The following is a 17,765-nucleotide window of genomic DNA, read 5'->3' as shown; positions in this document are numbered from 1 at the left end:
CTGACGTGGCCCTAACAGGGTCTGGCGTAATGCCACAGACACCTAATAAACACACCTGATCACGAAACCCTGTGTCCCAGAATCTCAAGTCACTGACGAAAACACGAGCCAAAGAGGTGTCTTCTAAAGAAACACATCCCGTTGGCCTCTTCTTTTGTGGGGGGTAATGGGGCGAGTCTGCTTACCCATGTTGATATACTATAGAAAATAAAAGTCAAATGAGATTATAGAATCAAAACATCTACACTACCTTGTTGATAGTAACTAATTTTAACAGGGATGTTCTTTCTGTATGCTTGTATGACGTAAGAAGGAGCCGCTCTATTCACATACAGGTTAAATCTGGATCATTCATCTGGTGCACACTGACTAACAATATGTCTTTACGCTCATACTTGTTGCACACACTTCACTGACAATCTACACAGAAGTCACGGAAACCTTGCCATCAGGGAAGGGTTTAGCACCCTCTGGGATGCTCCCAGTACTGACATGGGTGTAGGACTCAAGAGGCCATACCTTTCATAGCAACAAAGATGCAATTACTGTAAAATAAAAATGAGAAACAGCTATGCCTCTCAGTATAATGAATTCGATTCTATAAAGGTCCTTCACGTTGGAAAATAAAGTCCCCCACCGAAAAGCGTGGCTGGCATATAAGCCTCTAAGTTAATCACAGTGTGATTGGCCAAGCTGTTGTGTATTTTAAAAACTGAGGATTTAAGAGATTTGCCTTAAGCTGTATGTATAACATGTGGCAAAATTTCAGTCGTATCCACTAAGAGAAGGGAAGTAGAATGTGTAACTGCCAAATTATGAAAGGGAAAAAAGGCAGTAAGAACACAAAGAAACCTGCCCTTAAAAAAAGAAAGAAAGGAAATAGTATAAAAATACTTCGGGAGAAAATAAGCCAAAGATATTAAAGATCCTACGAAGTAAATGGATTACACTGGACAGCCAAAAGGAAGAAAAATGATAAAACCACATCATAAAATGGGAGAGATACACGTAAAACCTCATGGAACTGGAAAGACTGTAAATCAAATCACAGAGGAAGGTGATCCAGGAAAATGCTAACGAAAAGAAAACTACTGGAAAAATGAGAACTTAAAGCAAAAAGCAGAACTAGAAAAAAAGAAGGTAACTATGTAACAGTAGAAGGTCCAATTCATTATGAGGCTACAGTGATTCTAAATTTGTATACACCAAATAGCTTCCAAATATGAAAAATAAAATTGACACGGTTACTGAAAAAATGGCAAAAATACCATCAGAGGGGAAATTCGTTACATGTTACTTAATACAATAAACATACAAAATTAGTAAGACCATGGAAGGTATAAAAAGCACTATTAACCTAAATTTAATAAACGTCAATCTCATCACCAACCAACTGAGAATTCACAAACTTCTCAAAACCACATAGAACATTTACAAAACCTGACATAACACACAGTCATAAAAAATGACTCCGCAAATTTCAAATAATGATATCACACGGACCAGGTATTCTGACACTAAGGCATTCAAGACAGACATCGATAAGGAAAAGAGTCCCCACGTCTGAAAACTGTAAAAGACTTATCAGTAACTCATGGGTTTAAAAGGAAGTACAGAGCTTTAAAAAAAGGTAGGACTAAACAACAATAAGAATATTTTTTAAGAAAACCTAGGAGACACCATTAAAGCAGTATTGAGAGGGATACTCATCATCTTAAATGCTTCTATTAAAAAAGAAGTCTAGGGGCATCTGGATAGTTCAGTCAGTTGAGCATCTGACTCTTGATTTCCACTCGGGTCATGATCCCAGGGTCGTGGGACCAAGAGGCAGTATGTAAGGTTCTACCTTCAGCGTGGAGCCCACTTAAGATATTCTCTCTCTGACTCTCCCTCTCCCTCTCCCTCTCCCTCTCTCCATCTCTCTCTCTCTGTCTCTCCCCCTCTCCTCTGCTCATGTGCTCTCTCTAAAATAAAAAAAATTTAAAAAAAGAAAGAAAAACAGTCTAAAAATTATAGAACTGTCTGTAGTTTAAGAAGTTAGGTAGCAACTGCAGAATAAACACAGACTAGAAAGAAAGACCAGTTATAGGTAAAAACAAAAATAAATAAAACACAAAGTAAAGTTAAAATAAAGAGAGGCAACAAAGTCAACAGTATTTTTCTTTGAAAATAGTAATAAAACTGGGGCGCCTGGGTGGCGCAGTCGGTTAAGCGTCCGACTTCAGCCAGGTCACGATCTCACGGTCCGTGAGTTCGAGCCCCGCGTCGGGCTCTGGGCTGATGGCTCAGAGCCTGGAGCCTGTTTCCGATTCTGTGTCTCCCTCTCTCTCTGCCCCTCCCCCGTTCATGCTCTGTCTCTCTCTGTCCCAAAAATAAAAATAAACGTTGAAAAAAAAATTAAAAAAAAAAAAAGAAAATAGTAATAAAACATATATTCTTTGGCAAGTCGGTCAAGGAAAAAAAACGACATGGCCCCAACAAACTATATTTGTGATGAAACACAGCCAGCAGAGACTTAAAATTAAATGAATAATGTTATGCTAATTTTAACTTGAAATACAGGGGATGTAAATACACACTAAAACCTTGGTTTGGGAGCATAATTCGTTCTGGAAACATGCTTGTAATCCACAGCACTTGCATATCAAAGGGAATTAACTGTGAGAACCGTCGGCTCAATTGTGATCTCATGGTGTTCGGCATCATGCACTACTCATATTGTAAGACCTCGTGGGTTTATTCATCAAATTAAAAGTTATTAAAAGTATTGCTTGTCTTGCAGAAAAATCACAGAACAAGTTACTCCCAATCCAAGGTTTTACTGTACTCCTAGAAAAATATAATTTAAGAAAATTGGCTCAAAAAGAAAGAGTTCAAATAATTTTATAAGCCTTGAAAAAAACTGAAGTGATAGAAATCCTCCAACAAGAAAAGGACTAGGTTCTTGTTTGCAGCTGAGTACTACCAAAGTTTCAAGAGCAGATAACTCAAATCACATACAAAATGCTGCAAGGAACAGGGACAAAAGGAAAAAAAAAGAGAAACCTCTTTCTAAATCATACATAAGCAGTTAAAGTAAGGAAAAATATAGGCAAACTCACTTATGAGTAAAGAAAAAAAAATTTAAACAAAGTTAAGACCAAACAGAATCCAGATGTGTATCAGAACTGTATTTAGGGGAGAAAAACCATAAAGTTGAACAAGCTAGATTTATCGTAGGAGTACAAAAGAGTTTGCCGTTGGAATAATTCATGTAACATAACATAGTAGGAGGAAAACAGTGGAAGCCATATGGCCATCTTAATAGATGCAGAACAGCCTTTGATAAAACTCAACATGCATTTATGATTAAAAACATAAAACACAACTCTGCAAAACAGAAACATAAGGGAACTTCCTTAACCTAATAAGGAACATGAAAAAGAAAAAGCGACAGCAATATCATTCTTAATTAAATTAGAATATTCCTTATAAAAATCAGGAACAGGGAAAGGACATCTTCCATTACTTCAACACAACACTGTATTAAAAGCCCAAACTCGGGCACCTCGGTGGCTCAGTCGGTTGAGCGTCTGACTGCAGCTCAGGTCATGATCTCGCAGTTTGTGGGTTCGAGCCCTGTGTCGGATTCTGTGCTGACAGCTCAGAGCCTGGAGTCTGCTTTGGATTCTGTGAGTGTCTCTCTCTCTCTCTTTCTCTGTCTCTCTCTCTCTCTCTCTCTCTCTCTCTGCCCCCTCCCCTGCTCATGCTCTCGCTCTCGCTCTCCCTCTCAAAATAAATAAATAAGCACATAAATAAACATTAAAAAACAAAAAACTCAAAATCAGAGATAAGATCCTCGATGGATTCAGAAAACCCATTGTTGGCTCACTATCAATCGATTTAAATAGAACATGGATGGTTTAGTAGAGCTGGTGGCCAGGTCTCTGAATGGAAATCCGAGTAACATCTACACCCTCCCCTCACCTCCATGTCCACGGCCAGAGACCCAGCTCTAGGCTACAGAAGATTCAACTCCAATGCCAGCTCTTAACATCCATGATTCTGTGATCCTTGGTAAAGAGCACATCCTTCTGTCCTGTCTTATAGCAGAGCAAGAATCTTCCTCAGACCATGCACTTTTGATTTATTCTCTATTTTACTGGAAACTTTTTGATTCCTTAAAAAAAAAAAAAAAAGTATTGTGAAATGCTTTCTCCAGGCTAGCACCCCCTTCAAAGATTATGAAATATGATTTTTCCCCATCTTGAAGCAATTTATACACAAAACATCCTGTTTCTTCTTAATCCTCACATTCACTCTCTTACGCATACAGTGGAGAAATCACAGAATGCTCTTTCTTCCGATTTTTCAAAACCTCATATTGCATTTGATTTTCTTGCTGGGGCAGGGTGATAAGGTTACGTTCTTTGGTGTTCACTCCAGCTTTACGCCAACGTTGAACTCAAAATGGACAAGGAGGATCCAGAACAAAATCACACAGTACTGCGTGGTCACCTTGCATGGCCTCACTTCCAGGGACAGATGCCCAAAGCCCACTGGTACCCCTCCTGTCGTTCACCAACCCTGTCCATTCACGGTCTTAACAGTGACGGTCCTAACCTGTGCAAATAATTCATCAGATTTCAATACAGATGGCCCCTCTCATGGCTGGGCGCAGTGACCAACGGGACTCGGGAGATCTTCGGACACCCACAAAGCACCAGTTCAAGATCAATTTTGCATATACGGACATATCCGAGAACAGATGGTATGTCTAAAAATGGAACTCGCTTTTTTGTACTTCTTCCACACGAATGCCAAAAATCACATAATCATAAAATAAAAACTAGCGTTAGTGATCCACCAACAATTTAATCGGTGGATTTCCTCAAAAAAACAAAAAACAAAAAAACAAAAAAACACCTGCTCTGCACAAGAATGAACTATCAAGTCATCTATCATTCAAGGTCCAATTTCCGGGAAGTACGTCAAAACAGTACACTAAAGCTACAGAAATATCTTAATTGTACTCATTACTTTCTCTTAGAGGCACCTCGTTTAAACCAACACATTCAGGAAGCATTGAAAAAAATATAAATTTTATGGGGTGCCTGGGTGGCTCAGTCGGTTGAGCGTCCGACTTCAGCTCAGGTCATGACCTCAGGCCGCGAGTTCGAGCCCGCCATCGGGCTCTGTGCTGACAACTCAGAGCCTGGAGCCTACTTCAGATTCTGTGTCTCCCTCTCTCTCTACTCCTCCCCCACTCATGCTCTGTCTCTCTCCGTCTCCGAAATAAATAAACATTAAAAAAAAATTTTTTTTAAAGAAAAAATATAAATTTTAATGTACCTTTCATACAAAATATGTTAGTGCACTGTTTTATTGTAACAGGGCTTCATTGTATGTTTGTCCATATTATTTGTGTATTTAATGTGTTCCAATAACTGAAGAGACAAAGACCATTTTCACTGCCAAACCAATCAGCCCATCAGACTTCCTTCCTATCAGAAAACGTTTCAACTTATTATTCAATTCAAGTAAATGTGTCGATAGACAGACACTTTATACAACACTAGAAATAAATTATGGGACACACTCATAAAATCAATTATTAAAATCAGTACAGTCAGAATGAAAATGAGATTAAGGCAACTGAATTATGTTATCCCTTTTGTAATAAATTATAATGACCCGATACTAATGGTTTCCTCATTGATATTTAATCAAGCTGTGTTAAATGTAGCTGAGATCGTTAAGTCATTTACGCAGCTCTAAGGACAGCAGAAGGCATGATGTTTCTTTGGTAACTGTGTATGCAAGAGTCTGTGAGCTCTGTTGTTAGGCTTTTAGGAATGACCAAAAAAAGTACTGTATTTTTAAAACCGGGGGTGAGGGGTGGGGGAAGTCCCTTAATTTTGTTAGGTCACATGATCAAATGTTTCTTTTTGACTCTTGGCTGCTTTCAATCTTGCCTTCATATTGGAAGCACAACAGCCCCCAGTGAATCTGTCCAAAGCATTTTTTTTTTTTTTTTTTTAAATCCAATCACTACCAGGGCACCTGAGTGGCTCGGTCAGTGAGGTGTCTGACTCTTGATTTCAGCTCAGGTCATGATCTCCATGATCTCACAGTTCATGAGATCAAGCCCCTGGTCGGGCTCTGCACGGACAGCATGGAATCTGCTTGGCATTCTCTCTCTCTCTCTCTCTCTCTCTCTCTCTAATCTGCTTGGCATTCTCTCTCTCTCTCTCTCTCTCTCTCTGCCCCTCCCCCACTCTCAAAAATAAATAAATAAACTTTAAAATAAATACATAAATAAATCTTACCACTACCTTTCATTTTTATGGTTCTCCATCAACCACAGGGTAGATTCTACCTCCAAACATTCAGGGCCCAGCACACGTGGCTCCCGGCACCTCTTCTTCTCCTCTCTGCTCCTGTCCTCTCCCGTGGCAGGACAGCTCATGGAGTGTCAGTGGCCAGGGGACCTTCCTGTCCTCGGCAACCCCTCCTCTTCGCCTGGGCCTTGCTCTGTCCTGAGCTCAGGACACTGTTGACATTAGTCACAGAAAAACACGCAAGCAGAATCTCCCCCCTTCCTCCCCTCCCGGCCCCCGCACCCGGCCCTGCTCGGAAGGGATGCTCACAGGATGTCTGCCGATGACCCGTCCAGAGAAACCTGCCGTCCCAGGGCCACGTTCTCTCTCTTCCGACCCCTAGAGCCCACTGCCACCAGAACCCGGCACGGGCAAGTTCACGGTGCTTACAGAGGACGCGCCCAGGGCCCTGCAGAGGCCCACACGGCAGCGAGCACACACGAAAAGTGACCCAAAGCTCTCAAACAAACAAAAAAAGGAACAAAAAATAAATACAAAGCAACTGCCACTACGATGAATGTGGAAAATGTGGTTGTGATGATTTATTCTAACAGAGCCTTCAGCCACAGCGTCTCAGAACAGCATCTTTAACTGTTTCCCTTTCTAAAAATATCGCTCGCCTAACCACCTCAGCCACTCTGAAACCCAACCGAAGCAAAGCAGGGTATTGATGTTTTCTATTCTAGTTAGCGTTTTAAACGACCTTTGCCTTAAAGCTTCACTAGCCAAGAGCAGAGGTGACTGAGCGGAGCCTCACAGCTGCAGCCAGCGCTCGGCCAAGGCCGAGTCCGAGTTTTTCTCAGCCAGAGACCTCTTTTCTCGCCAATGACATTCTCCACTTGAAGAAAAAAAACCAAACACCAAAACAGAATTAGCTTTCAGATTTAGCGTCTGCAGTCACAGAAGTGTGAACTGGGGGTGGTTTATGGTCCATGAAGACTGTTTCTCTTTATAAATCCTAAACATTTTAAAAGATCTTTTGCTCGTGATGGAATGTCATTTTCTGGTATTTTGGCCTCTTCCACATGAAATCTTTTGTGACTATGAAGCCGGTTCACAGCTCCTGGAATTTGCTGGAACGTCCTGGGAGGTGGGTGTGGGCAGGGAAAAAGGCCCCGCGCCTCCAGGCCTTACAGTGCATTTTCTCGGGGGAGCCCTCCTGTCTCCCTTACACCTGACACTCTCCAGACCTCTGGGCCGGGCATGATGGAAGAACCCCAGAATGTTAAAGTTGAGGTTAAAAAGAAGAAAAGGCCAGCAAGCACACAGCCTCCAAGGCATGTGAAGGAGACCAACGATGGCAAATCTCGACGTCCACATTTCCTCCTTGCCGCGGTGAGGAGGGCCCCGGACCCCGCTCCGGCCCAGCCGAGCCCTGCGCTCCTGGGCAACACATTCCCAAGACCGCCCCGGGACGGTGTGGGCAACACTGGTTTGTGGTTGGGGGTTCAGCAGGATGCCTCAGGCAGGCTCTCTGGTCAGACAGTGAGAGGCCAGGGCAGGTAACCAGGAGCCTGGCCAGAACGAGGGACTTTAGGTACCTGCAGGGGCCCCATGGTCCCCAGTGCCCTGCCCAGCCCCACCCCACCACTCTCTCAAGCGGTCTCTCAACCACTCCCACCTGCTCCCGAAGGGGACAGTGCTGGCCCTCCTCTAGGCCTCCCCTGCCCAGAGTCCGGCCCCGGCCCCCTCCCTCCCCCTCCCGCACACACTGTCACAACTCAGGCCACCCCTCTCACTTTGCCCCCTCGGCTGGGCCAAACCAGAATTCAGCTCCTGGCCCCCGGGGCGCCTTGGACGCCCCAGCCAGCTGTCTAAAGAAACACACAAAGCACACTGATGGGGGAGGGGGAGGGTCTCGAGTCAGGTGCGCGCGTCCTCCTGCTACCACGTGACCACTCTTTCTAGGTGGCTTTTCACTCCTCCCCCGGTCTCCCCAAACTCGCAATCCCCCCTCCGCCCCGGGCACTGTCTCCGCTGGCCACCGGGTTTCCCATTTCACGAACACGATAGAAACAACCAGAAGAAAACCGCAGGGCCTCCTCCCCGAGGGCCACCTCCCGGGCACCCGCACGTGTGTCCTCAGCCCCTCCCCCGCTCCCCCCACCCCCCACCCCGAACTTGTCCTCGACCCCTCCCCCACCCCTAACTATCTGCACTCCTCCTCCAGCAAGCGCTGTAGTACAAGATGCGCCTCCCACCTGCTCAAGAAATGAGGTTAGCAAGGTCCTTCCAACATTCCCAGTTTTTCAGTCTCTACTGAACCGCCGCCCACGGCACAAGAGCCAACGCTTCCAACTGAAAAGTTGACTCTCTTGGCCTTATTTACCCCGCCGGACACCACCCCCTATTCCGCTCCCTCTGCAGCCTAGCGGCCCAGAGCAGCTGTCAACATCCGTCTGCCGGTCCTCCCCTCGGGCCTTCTCTCCGCAACCACTCCAATGGCGCTTTTGGGCCCACAGCCACCAGACCTCCGTGTTGCTCCCAGAGCCACCAGTGAGTGACCAGCACGGAGCCGACCCCAGAGACTTCTCAGCCCTCCCCTCACCTGCGCCATCAGCTCAGAACCCCCCCCGCTTCTGAGATGATTCCATGTGGCTTCCAGGATGCCACGCTCTTGGTCTCCCCCCGGTCTCTGGTTGTCCCCCCTTGGTCTCCTTTGCCGTCTCTTCCTCTCCGCTTGCTCCTCCGACAGCTGGACTGTCCCAGGGCCCAGTCCTCAAAACTCTCCTCTCGCTGGGATCTCATCCGATCTTACTCCCCTAAACACCAACCAACCACAGGTCCAAGACTCCCACTACACCCGAGCCGGATCACCGGCCTCCACCATCGGATCTGTACGGACCTGTCCACTCAGCATCTGTCTTACAACCTCTCCACACGCTCAGAACCGAACTTCTGCTCTTTTCGTGACCCACCTTCCTCTACCTGCGGATGTCCCTGTTTCCATGGGTGACAGCTCCGTCTAGTGACCAGCTAAAACCCTCAACACACTTACAGACTTGCCCCTTCCTCTCACACCCCACACCCATTCCGCCAGGACATCTTAAGGACCCTGTCTTCAAACTGTATCCAGAATGTGACCACTTTTCGCTCCTTCCACTGCTACCACAGAGCAAAGCCACCATTCTCTCTTGTCTGAACGACTCTAATGGATTTCTCTATTGGCCTCTCAGTGGTCACCTGGTCTACCCACATCTTCCACCCCTACCTCCCATATGGACACAGAGGCCAGAATGAACCTACAAAAATGCAATGCGGATCCTGTCCATCCCCTGCTTAACACCCTGCACTGATTGCCCGTCATAAAACCTAGAATTCCCCAACAGTCCGCGATGCTAGACATGATCAGCTTCCTGTTCAACCTCCCGACCACCCCCCAAACTCACTTGTGACTGCTGGTTTTCCTCCAGCCACCCTGCCTCCTTGGTGCCTCTCCAGCACGCCAGTGGGTCTCTGCACCCACTTGTTCTTCCCATTGCAATGCTCTTGTCCCAGACACTAAGTGGTTAGTTAGCACAACTCCTTAAATCCGCGTTCAGATGTCAACTTTCTAATGAGCCCTTCCTGACCAACCCCCTTTCAAACTGCAACCTCCTCCACCCTCCAAAACTTGGTCTACTTTTTCTTCTCTCCACAACATTCGCGCCTTGTAATGAAACATACAATTTCCTTCTTCACACTGGGGGCTGTCTGTGGTCTGTCTGTTCCCGTCCCCACCCCCATCCTCCACTCGCACCCCCACTCAACTAGGAGCTCCCTGAAAGCAGGGGCTTGTGTCTGTTGAGTTCACTGTGTGTCCTGAGTGAGAACAGCACCAGGCACAACCCTTGGTTCTCGATGAGTTAATCAATCGGTGAGACCTTCGATACATCTTCTGAACCGGTTTCCTCGTCTATGAAGCGAGACGAGCAATATGGACCCCACGGGTTCTTACAAGCAGTAAATGAGGGCCCATGTGTAAATCTTCACAAAGTACTAATTACTATAATAGCTTAACATAATATGTTGAGAACCATCCTCAAAATTAACAATTGTACTAGACAATTGTTTCCATGGTGCAGCTTAAGAGGTATGGAGAAATCCACCCAGGCAGGGCTATAGTCTTTCTGGTGGCTGAGGTTCCGCTAAGAAGACATAAATGAAGGTTTTCATTTTTCCAAATTCAAAATTACCTCCGAGAAGTCCTGGGGGAGGAAAGGAACGTCTTCTGGCCAAATCCTGGTGTCCTGCTACGCTCACGTGCACTCAGCCGGCCCCTCCCTTCGTGACCGGCCACCCTCACGGAAACGTGGGAGAAGGTCTCGGGCCCTGGGGTCCCTCCACACGTGGGCACCCGGAGCGGTCCACACTCAGCAGGGTGCTCGGCACCTGGGAAACGTGGGGACAGCACAGGAGCTCAGACAGCAGGCTGCAAGGAGGAGGCAGAAAGGACACCACGCTGACTTCCAGCCTCCCCAGCACCAGCCTCTCAAATCCCCAAGCCCGGAGAGAAGGCTATTGATACGATTACTAGAAACTGGATTACTGTTGGATTACTAGATCCAACATTTGGTAAGTATCCTGGTTCACTGGAGAGGTCTGTGGTATAAATAATTCCACCAAGGAGTTAACAGATAAATCCACCAACACAAGTAACTCTCAGATAACGAATCGTCCCCGATTCTCTCTTCTGTCCCCTCCTTTTCCGTTCACAGCCATTGGACTTCTCCTAATCAGATTCCTATAGGCAAAGGTTCAGGTCCACTGAAAAGCTTACAAATAAGACAAGACTATGTTGACTGTAATCCCTAAGGCAACCGCTAAGAAAATAATTTTAAAATATGTAAAAAAATAAACTGAATTAAAACGGTATTCAAGAAACCATTCAGCATAAAAGAAAGCACACTGGAGGAATAAAAGAATACAAAGGATGTAAGACCCATAGGAAATAAAGAGCAAAATGGTAGGCATAAATTCTACCTTACTGGTAATTATGTAAGATGGTCTAAACACTCCAATCAAAAGGCTGAAACTGGTGGAATGGCTTTTAAAAATGCGCCCTTAAAGAAGAGACACGTTTTAGAAGAGCATCAAAAAGAATAAAATAGTTACAAATAAATTTATCAAAAGATATGTAAGGCTTGTACAGTGAAAACTACCAAAACATCATTGTAAGACTTCAAATACCTCAATAAATGGAAAGACATCAGTGCACATAGGCTAGGAAACAGTAAAGACAGCAATCCTCCCCAAACTGATCGTCAGATTCAAATGTAATCCCTATTCAAATCCGTTTCCCATTTTCTTTTCATTTTTTTTTTCAAAATCGACAGGCTGATCCTAAAATTCCTATACAAATCCAAGAGACTCAAAATAGCCAAAAGAACCTTGAAAAAGAAAAGCAAAGTTGGAGGAGTTGCCCTTCCCGATGTCAAAAAAAAGCTACAGTAATCGAGATAGTGTGGTATTGGCATAAGAACATAGAGATCACTGGATTAAAAATGCCGGTTCAGAAATAAACCCATACATTCATGGGTAATTGACTGTTGACAAGAATTCCATGACGTTTTAAAGGGCAAATGACAGTCTTTTCAACAAATGGTGCTGACGTGCAAAAAATGAATCTCGACACAGACCTTATAACTTTCATAAAAAATTAACTCACAATGGGTCAGACGTCAACATAAGAGCTAAAATTACAAAGCTCTTAGAAAAAGATCATAGAGGAGTAAATCCTTGTGACCTTTGATTAGGTACCAGTTTCTTAAATATATCACCAAAAGTGCAAACAATAAAATAAACAATAAATTTTAAAATTTCATGTGTCAAAAAACACCATCAATAAAGTAAAAAAAAAAAACAAAACAAAAAAAAAGAAGGGGAGAAAATACATACAAAACATATGTCTGACAGGGACCTAGTATCTAGATTATACAAAGAACTCATACAACTTAACAGTAAAAAGACAAATAACCCAAATCAAAAATGGGCAAAAAGTTTGAAAAGACATTTCTCCAAAAAAGCCGTTCAATGTCCAATAAGCACAAAAAAATGTCCAACATTCAATTAATACATATTTTGTATGTTGTATGTATTGTATACTGTATTGTTACACAAAGTGAGGTACAAAAGAGAAAATGTTGTTAAGAAAATCATAAGGAAGAGAAAACACATTGACTGACTGTCCTGGACTGTATTTAGCAAAAGAAATCTACATATTAGTGGACCCGGGCAGTTCAAACCCATGTGATCCAAGGGTCAACTATACTTTAAAATGATGAATTTTAACCTCAATGAAACTATCATTTAAAAAGAGGCACACCTGGGTGGCTCAGTTGGTTAAGTGTCTGACTCTTGGTTTTGGCTCAGGTCATGATCTCAAGGTTCTTGAGTTCAAGCCCCGCATCGGGCTCTGTGCTGGCAGCGTGGAGCCTGCTGGGATTCTCTCTCCTCTCCCTGCCCCTTGCCCCCACCTCTCAAAATAAATAAACAAGAAAGAAAGAAAGAAAGAAAGGAAGGAAGGAAGGAAGGAAGGAAGGAAGGAAGGAAAGAAAGAAAGAAAGAAAGAAAGAAAGAAAGAAAGAAAGAAAGAAAGAAAGAAAGAAAGAAAGAAAGAAAGAAAGAAAGAAAAAACATCAGGAGCACCTGGCTGGCTTAGTTGGTGGAGCATGTGACTCTTGATCTCAGGGTCATGAGTTCGAGCCCTATATTGGGTGTAGAGATTACTTATATAAACAAACTTTAAAAAACTGGAAAAAGTCTAAAAAGAGTAAGGCAAGATAACTCCTGAGTTTCCCAAACTCTCTTTCCTCAAGTACAGTGTCTGCTCAGGAACTCAACACCAGCATCTGAACTTGGCTTATTTTTAGGCATCTCCAGTCAGGGAGCAAAGCACAAAATCAATTCCGTTTTTCTAGTCACTTCAAAGAGGGGCACAGAGAGCAGGCAACGTTTAAATCCGAGTAGACAGGAGATACATCCCGATGGATAAACCCACAGCTATTCCTTCCTCGCTGCTCTCTGCCATGACAAGCTTTCCCAAATGCATTCTCTTGCGATGTTCACGTCCGAGCGCCTGAGTCCAAAGCCTTCCAAGTTAAGGCTGAGAGTTCGACCTGCCCCCAGCATCACCTGGCCCTTGCACAGAGCAAACCTCTTGACCCGCAGAAAGCTACACCTCCTTGGTCCCGAGGCATCAAGATACGGACTCCAGAAAACGTGATCCCATTGTTTGCAAGTCTACTGTCCACCTTTACTTGGCAATACATTCAGACGCTTCCAACAACGCACAATACGAGACAGTCTTCTGCACTTTTCCCAGGTTAGAAGAGCCAGGAAGTAGAATTACAGTCTCCGGCAGGAAAGGAAAAGCTCTCCGCTCAGCTGGTGCGCTGGCAAAGGAGATTTTTCTAGCTGCCTTTTACAAAGATTTATAAAGGGAGGCTGCATGCAGAGCTCTCAACCCGGGGGGGGTGCGCTGTGAGCCCACGTGGCTTGTGGGCTGTTCGCAGGTTGCAACCCCCCCCCTGACCCCACCTTTCCAGAGCCCCACTGCCAGGGAGCTGCTGGCCCCTGCACTGCCCCGGCACAACACAGGCAGGAATGAAAGAGCTGTAGCATCTCCTGCGGTGGCTTTCCTGTCCGTGTTGAGTAGGACTTGTGGCAGCCTCCAGCCGGGGTTCGATCACCCGGGTATCCAGCTCTCAGCAGTGCTCTGCCTACGAAGCTGCATGGAGAGTGAGTGGCCAGTCCCTATCCTGACATTTCCCCACAAGCCCTGCTATTGTTAGTGCACAGTTCTGCAGGGTACCAGGAACGCACGTACTGCAGTGTAGCCGAAACACCAATGGTAGCTACTCAGGGATCCACCTTTCCTGCCCTCCTACCATCTGCTGAGATCCCGTGTAGGAGTGATACAAAAATGGATGGAATGTGGGGTGCCTGGCCGGCTCGGTCGGAGGACTGTGCGACTCTTGATCTCAGGGTCATGAATTGGAGCCCCACCCTAGGTGCAGAGATTACGAAAAAGAAAAACAAAACTTAAAAATTAAAATGGATGGGATACGACTTTGCTCTGAAGGAGTTCAGACGTTGTAGGAATTTTTACGTTCATCCGTTACCCTTTGAATGCTTAAAAAAAGTTAACTGTGTTAGTGGTTGCCATTTGAAGTGTTCGTTGCTGGAACCAAATATGCTGTACTAAAGTATGGGATGAGGCTTCTCCTTTTGTAAGAATACGCCCCTGTGGTAATTTCAATTTCATTAATTCTCTCCTTTATGTGAACACGGACGCTACATCGAATTATGAACAAAGGATTCGGTTGTTTGGGATAGCCTGAGAAAGCCAAACTGGTGCAAAAATATGCATTAAAGAGGTTACTCTACTCATTTATTTCTTTCACCAATTGTATGTCCATCAATACATAAACGGGTCCTGTTAGCACGTATATATAAGATTCTTCTTCGTTAAATTAATTCACCAAAGAACAGCTAGAATCACTAAAAAAAACGGGGCTAGGGATAAGCATTCAAAACCTTTAGAAATTTGATATATACACATATGCATATATACACTTAGGTATTCTACATATACACACATATATACACTCGGATATAATGACATTCAGATATTAAATATATATACACTCAGATTTTATGTACGTACACGTATATACATATGCTCAGATATTACATATATACATACACTCAGGTATTATGTATATACACACACACCTATATACGTACACTCAGGTATCATAATGACATTCATATATATACATTCACATATTGTATTTGTACACATATATACATACACTCAGGTATTACATATATACATATACACACTCAGGTATCATAATGACATTCATATATTATATATACATTCATATATTGTACACATATGTACATACACTCAGATATTACATATATACATATACACACTCAGGTATCATACACACACACACACACACACATACACTCAGGTATCATACATAATGACATTCAGATAGTATATGTACATTCAGATATTATACATGTACACATATGTACATACACTCAGATATTACACATATACATATACACATGCGGGTATTATATTCACACACATGCATACAGTCAGATATTACATGTACATACATATATAGCAGATAAACACCGGGACTGCTGGAGCCTGCTGAGGGAGCACAGTGGTCAGACACAGGGTGGCAGGGGGCTGGGATGAGCGTTGCGCCCAGCCCCATGCAGCAGCCCAGGTGCAAGCACACAGTAGCAGACAACTGTGTTTTAGCCAAAGCTGGCTTTTGCCAGGTAACCAGGGAAGGAGGAGAAAGGACCGCTTTCCAGAAAGAAAAGGAGTGTGGTTGTAGGTAAGGGGGCAGCGAACACCAAGAAGGAAGCAGGGCCGCCGGTCACAGCAGGGATGAAGTATTCAGGTGCACGAGGATAGCTACCATGGGGGATGATGGTGATCCGAGCGGGCGCTAGGCGTCCCGGTGTCAGAACCACCAGGTACCACTCTGGGAACAGGCAGCTGCCGTAAGACAGAAGCCAAGATGACCGGAAAGGAGGGCGAGGGAGAAACAGGAACCTACTTTTCTTTATTTCTTTATGGACTTTAAACAGGGTCCTACTTTTAGAATGATCTGTGTAGACAGATACTGCAAATGCAGGAACAGGAAGGCAGACATGGGACTTGTTGGTAAAATCCTCAGTAGGCATGGAGGAGGGCCAGGGGGGGGTCAGCATAAGGCTCAAACAAGAGGGGATGGGGATGAGAAAGTCTGATGCTCATGTTTCAAGGGAGCAGGGGATATTTAGGGAGGAAGAGGGGCAGTGGTCTAGAAGCAGCAAGGAGAAGAAAGAGACATCGGCCCCATCCTGATAAATGTGTTTGCTGACCCAGTAGCAGGTGCACATTGGCAAGAACACAGTCACTGCACAAGGGCTGTATTCACAGATGAGAAGACAGGTAAAACCCTAGTCCGTGGCCAGACAGCTGGGCAGGGGCAGCCCTACCTGCACCCTCTACCACGTGGCATCTTCTATGTGGATACTCTGTGGTCTCCAAACAACTAGAGAAAGACTGTCGCAACTAGTGTTGGGACACAGGCTGCACGTGAGAAAAAAATGGGCTGTGTCTCCTAACAATGCCTTGAGGTAAAACCACAACTTCACCAGCAAACCTCAAAAGTAAAGAAGTCAGAAAGATCTAACTATAAAAATTGGGTTTCTATATGGTAAAAAAAAATACCATAAGTCAAATAAGAAATAAGTGAAAAACTTGGCATCGTTCTTGTTATATGTAATAAACAATTAACATCCCTAATTGACAAAGGAGAAAAAGGAGAAAAAATAACAATAGAAAACACTGCAATAGAAAAGCTGGAAAAGGATGTGAACCAATAGACAAAGAGAAACAACATGAATAAGTATTTGAAAAGATGCTGGATCTCACTCCTAATTAAAGAAATGGGGTGAAAAGATGCCATCAGAGCAGCAATGATTAAAAATGCAACATTGCTGGATAAAAACTCAATATTGTTGAGTGTGGTGTGAGAGGAACTTCCATTTATTTTCTTAGGAGTATGATAATGGGTGCCATTTGTAAAATAAATTAAAAACAGATCCAAATATACAACATGAGTACCTTTGACCCACACATGCCACCGTAAGCATTAATTCTATGGATAGACCAGCAAAAACATTCCCTATGTGTGTAAAAACATATTCTTGGTAGACTTATTTGCAAAAGCAAATACTGGAAATCTACTTAAATACTCATCAGGAGGGACAAGTTGAATAAATTATATTGTGTCATCCATACAAGTAAAGAATGAGCCAGACCTACAGGGGTTGGTATAAAAAGATGTCTACGACGCAGCAGCAAATAATAGGACACAGTACAATTTTTACAATAATCATATCTGTGAATATACATTTAAGTAAGACACTCACACATAAAGGTTCTAGAAAAATGTAAAAGAAGAAAAAAAACTTGCTGATAATCACTTTAGACTAAAGGGAATTTTACTCTTCATTTTATTCCTTCTAAATTTTTTTTTAATGTTTATTTATTATTGAGAGAGACAGAGACAGAATGCGAGTGGGTTAGGGTCAGAGAGAGAGAGGGAGACACAGAATCCGAAGCAGGCTCCAGGCTCCGAGCTGTCGGCACAGAGCCCAACGCGGGGCTCCAACTCACGAGCTGTGAGATCATGACCTGAGCCAAAGTCGGACACTCAACTGACTGAGCCACCCAGGCACCCCTTCATTTTATTTCTAATTGAACTGTTGCGTTTTTTTGTTCTTTGTTGTTTTTTTTTTGTTTTTTTTTTTTTTACTTTCTGCCTTTATAACTCTTATGTTTTTAGAGCTAAAGATTTTTGATGTATTACCCATGAGATAACACACATTGAAGGAAAATAA

General features: G+C 43.9%; 1 protein-coding gene across 4 annotated transcripts in view; it reads right to left on the bottom strand.

The window, feature by feature from the left end:
• The window catches only part of RNF144A (ring finger protein 144A), a 292,455-nt gene that overhangs the window by 254,637 nt on the left and 20,053 nt on the right, over positions 1 to 17,765 (bottom strand). For 3 of the 4 annotated variants that reach the window (XM_040495993.1, XM_040495991.1, XM_040495995.1), the window contains exon 1: positions 10,535 to 10,784. The exons of the other annotated variant lie outside the window; for it this stretch is intronic. The gene's annotated coding sequence lies outside the window, so the exon portion shown is untranslated. Of the gene's footprint in view, positions 1 to 10,534; positions 10,785 to 17,765 lie in introns of those variants that run through there. 4 annotated transcript variants of the gene reach the window in all.

Source organism: Herpailurus yagouaroundi, unplaced genomic scaffold (assembly GCF_014898765.1).
Source record: "Herpailurus yagouaroundi ecotype Mexico unplaced genomic scaffold, PumYag 188, whole genome shotgun sequence".
In the NCBI taxonomy this organism is placed as follows: domain Eukaryota; kingdom Metazoa; phylum Chordata; class Mammalia; order Carnivora; family Felidae; genus Herpailurus; species Herpailurus yagouaroundi.
This window is presented reverse-complemented; position numbering and strand designations above follow the sequence as displayed.